Source organism: Podarcis bocagei (genome assembly GCF_964188305.1).
Source record: "Podarcis bocagei genome assembly, chromosome: 10".
NCBI classification, from domain to species: domain Eukaryota; kingdom Metazoa; phylum Chordata; class Lepidosauria; order Squamata; family Lacertidae; genus Podarcis; species Podarcis bocagei.
The window spans coordinates 32,961,863-32,967,014 of NC_138135.1; positions in this window are offsets into that span (position 1 = coordinate 32,961,863).

Genomic DNA, 5,152 nt, shown 5'->3' on the forward strand with positions numbered 1-5,152 from the left:
GCGCCAGCCTCAGACCTGATTGAGCGGCGGCTCCTCCTCCTCCTCCTCGCACACAACAAGTAACCTGCCCGAGCGCGCGAGATAAGTCCCAGCTCCTTGGCGCCCGTGTCTTTATTTAGCGCGCCCGCGCGAGCGAACTGCTCCTCTCCGACACTTCCTCCCTGCAGGCAGGGAAAAGAAGCGCCGAGCAAAAAATTAAATAAAATATGCATATGTTAAAGATGGGCCGATACATACCGGGGCTGGAGTGGGGGAGAGAGGGGAAGACTCGCGCGCACCGGTGCTTAAAGCTGGAGGCGCGCCTGGGAACCCTGGAGGGCAATAGCATTCTTAGGCAGTACGCGCACCCGTGGCGGAGGCTGCGATCCTCTGCGCTTACCTGGGCGCGAGCTGCGGGGGAAAGAGGCCGTAGCTCGGCAGTAGAGCGTTTGCTTTATACGCAGCGGGTCGCAGGTTCCAGTCCACGGCATCTCCGAGGCAGAACGGAGACGGATACTGGAGGGAACCGCGCATCTAAGTCAATACTGAGTTCAGTTGTATGGGCCAATGGACTGACTCGCTGTAAGCAGTTGCCTAAGTTTCTGCCCCACTGCTTGACTCTGTGGGGCTGACTTCTCTGAGCAAGCATGCGTAGGATCGCGTCGCACAAGCAAAAGCGGCACCCGGGAGGGTCCTAGGGTTACTCAGGCACAATCGCCCTCGGTTTGTGTCCGCCCCAGTCGTCGCCGCCCCCAACACCATTCTGCATCGGGGGATTTTCCTGTATAGAAGAGGGAAAGCGAACCCTATTTAGGCCCCTTAGTCCCGTCCCTGCCAGGAGTATTATTCGAGCAGTTTTTCAGCATGGCTAGTTCTATAAAATTAATATCAATGAGGGCTTCGTCGCGCAGCAGACATGAGCTGCAAAGATTTGGCATCCTGCCGTCCTGCCATAGATCTTACTGACCCTAATTCCAAGTAGCATTATATTTCCCTGCCTCAGTTTCCTGCTTCCTTGACACCTGTCACCATCGCTTATTATTATTATTATGAAGCTACGTTGCAGACAGACATTCAACAGGTGGTGTATTTCACTAACGGAATAACATTTCTCGACACAAAAGTGACCGTTATGTCACACGCGGATTTCATTCTTCCCATTTGCAAGGTTCTCCGAGCAGTGAGGGTGGAAAACGTCAAGCATTCGTAGGTAGGCTCTGGACAATTGTCAAAAGCCCGCCTATAAGTTTGGAGGAGTGTGCGTTTAGAAAAGCAATAAGCCCCCCAGTACCACTCCCATGTGCTTTTTATAAAGTCGGAACTTTCTTTTTAAACATATCCCTATACAACGTTCCTATTGGTTCATTTCTACCCAGGGCCTGCCTTCCTTTGGCTTCATTGGCCCGTAGCTATGCTTGTTTTCTTTCCGTTCCCCATAATTGGTCGAGGTCGGTTAATTATTTCTTTCTTAATCGTGAAATCATCGCGGCCTTAGGGCCTGTCTCCGGGATTTCCGTGTGCTTGGTATTCTTAGACTCGCGAGCGGCGAGCAATGAGGATATGCATTTGAGTTGTTTTTCTAACAGGATTATTACCACATAGTAAACAAAGGAGTTAGCAGCAAAGTCGGGTTTTTTAAAGAAAAAAATATTGGATGTCTGAATGAAAGTATAGTGTACACACACACACACACACACACACACACAAGTTGCTGTCACCCAGAATTGTATTGCCTTTATATTGGTTTTTCTCTCTCTCTTTGATTGATTCTGCACAATTAAGGTGGCTAGTTATGCAGTGCCAACGGAGAAAAATCTACTTCATCAGATGCATGACATTTTATCGTGAGTTACAAGCCAATATATGCACTCACTTGATATTTTGTGTTTATGTGTGTACACACAAATATGCCATAAATAGATTAGGCTTTAAGGTGCCACACAGGCACTTGTTCATCTGGGATTTTTTTAGCTCAAAGGTCACATTTCCTCATGGGGAACCTTGGGACATACCAGTGGTGAGCAGGACCAGATGGAAGGTGGGTGGGGCTAGAAGCAAAAGTGGGTGGAGCAACAGGAGCATCGCTTCACTTTTTCCCTGTACACAAACATCTCTACCATACTTCCTGCTCAGCAAGAGGCATTAACGTGTTTCAAGGAAACATCCCGCCCGGGCAAAAGCAGTCAAGGAGGACTAACACAGATCTGACCAAAGGGCTGTGGTCTGGGGAGGGGCTTAGAGTCCCAGGGGCCTGATATAGAAGTCTGGAGGGCCACATCTGGCCCCCTGTAGGGCCTAAGTTTCCCTACTCCCCAGAATAGCACAGCTACTGCTCTGTGAATTTATATGTACAGATGCAAATTTAGAAATGGTTAATGGAATGGATCGGACAGCCCTTCAAACAGAGGATGCTTTCTAAGAGAGGGCTGCCCACTGCAAGTTAGGACACATGGCCACCCTAATCACAATGGGAGGGAGCAACATGGGGAGGGGGGAGGAATCCAGCTGGCCCACTCTTGCAGTGCAGCCGTCTGAGCTATTGCTGTATGGTGGGTGTAGGAAAATCTAATAATGGGATGTTGAAGGCAACTCGTACCATTGTGCAGGTGCATTTGGATAGAATGAGATTCAGATTGTTGCAAAGCCACTGTGCAAGCCGATCAGCCGACTCAAGCAATGCGGCACTGTGCCATGGCAGGTAGGCTGAGGCAAAGGAACCAAAGCCCAAGAAAAGGCAAGGCTATGGTCTCATATAAAGGCAAGCATGATGCATATGGTCGATGAAAACTTCAGCTTTAGGTCCCCTTTATGTGTGTGTGTCGAATCTTTTTCTTTTCTTTTTGAGAAGCAAACTCTACACATGCTCAGGAGAACTCAGCCTGAGCTGCCAGAATTTTTGTAACATGTGGCAACTCCAGCCCTGACATCTACTCAGCAGATCAATTTGAGTGCAATGCAACGTAGGATGCAGAGGGTGCCCACCTCCACCCAGATGTCCAGTTGCAGCCACATTCAGAATAGAAAACAGCTCCTGGAGAACGCAGCGAATCTCTCTGAAGACCTGTAGCTTTGCAGAGCCCCAGGAAATGGCCTTGCTATGTTGTTGTTGTTGTTTAGTCATTTAGTCGTGTCCGACTCTTCGTGACCCCATGGACCAGAGCACGCCAGGCACCTCTGTCCTCCATTGCCTCCCGCAGTTTGGTCAAACTCATGTTGGTAGCTTTGAGAACACTGTCCAGCCATCTCGTCCTCTGTCGTCCCCTTCTCCTTGTGCCCTCCATCTTTCCCAACATCAGGGTCTTTCCCAGGGAGTCTTCTCTTCTCATGAGGTGGCCAAAGTATTGGAGCCTCAGCTTCACGATCTGTCCTTCCAGTGAGCACTCAGGGCTGATTTCCTTCAGAATGGATAGGTTTGATCTTCTTACAGTCCATGGGACTCTCAAGAGTCTCCTCCAGCACCATAATTCAAAAGCATCAATTCTTTGGCGATCAGCCTTCTTTATGGTCCAGCTCTCACTTCCATACATCACTACTGGGAAAAGTATAGCTTTTACTCTACGGACCTTTGTTGGCAAGGTGATGTCTCTGCTTTTTAAGATGCTGTCTAGGTTTGTCATTGCTTTTCTCCCAAGAAGCAGGCGTATTCTAATTTCGTGGCTGCTGTCACCATCTGCAGTGATCATGGAGGCCAAGAAAGTAAAATCTCTCACACAAAAGCTGCCATTATTTCCTTAATGTCGTAAGAGCTGGCATCTGTTCAGGGCTGATCTCCAGAAGCCATTAGCAGCGAACAACTGCAACGTCCTTGACTGTCCAAGCTTCTCAGCAAAGCCTGTGGATTCCTGAGCTGGCAGCAGATGGCACCCTCTACACTCACAATGAATGTGTGCTTGTCTTGGGAGGGAACATGATTCCCTCTCCACAAAAGCGGCTGCACCACTTCGGAGCGGTGATGACTTCATGCATGGCCGCCCATAATGATATAAATTGCTTCCCATCATGTGGAGAATTTATATACTTGTGCTACTTGCTGCTAGGGGAGGCTCAGCAGGTTGCAAAGTACATGCTTTTGCCTGCAGAAGATCCTAGGTTCAATTCCTGTTTACTGTTAAAAGGTTCGGGTAGCACAGCCTTCATCAACTTGGTGCCTTCCAGCAGTTTTGCACCACAACTCCCATCAGCCATTGACACGCCTCAGTCAAAATACTGTATTTATTTATTTTTAATCCCTCTACAGGCATCAATTCATTTAACAGTGTCAGGGTGTTTGTTTTATCATTAACACACAGTCACTGAAATTACCTTTACATTTGATGTAATTATCATAGTCTGTATTCCTTGCGTTTCATATCCCTCTGACTTCATGGCTAACATTTCCCCATTCTTCCCATGTTCATTTCATGACATTAATCCCCAAACTACAGGACTATAATTTTAAAATAGAGAAACATTTGTACAGCATGTATCTCTGACTAAGCAGCTGATGTTTTCACTGAGACTATACGTTACAGTGTGCAGCTCTACTTTATTGCTGTTTGACTTTAATTCTGCATCATTAATGACACAGACGTGAGACAGTTCCTGCCCAGAGGGTTTAGTTAGTATTTAAATTGGATTGACAGCTTTTACCAAAGATAGTCCTTGCTTTACAAAAACCTCTGGCAGGCTGCATCCTGTCCTCTGCTTGTTACCCTTTAAAGTGTCGTTTGCACAGGATCATCAGGGTTTTTGCAGTCGGGTTTCCTTCCTCATTGCAAAGGGTAGGCCCAGTTAACCTCCTTCAGAATGATTCTCATCCATCAACCCATTGAGCATGCAGATGGAGGCCTTCAAATAAGCAGCCCACAGCACACCTGCCTGCCGCAGGGGGCCTCACACTTCCTGGGCTGGTCACTGTCGGAGACACATTACAGGGTCAAATGAAGCATAGGGCTGATGGGGATTGGCAGGCCCTGGTGCTTCCGAAATTCCATTGCGAGGAGGAGCTGCTCCCAGCTGCTACTCAGGTTGGACAGGATGGGCACAGCAGAGCTCAGCAAGTGGCTCCCATCAGGCATGGCCAGGAGAGAGGAGGGATGCTTGGAGGAATAAACAACCAAGAGTTCTGCAGCACCTTGAAAACTAAAAAAAAGACTGTTGTGAAAAAACATCTATTGACTTGTGTCTCCATCAT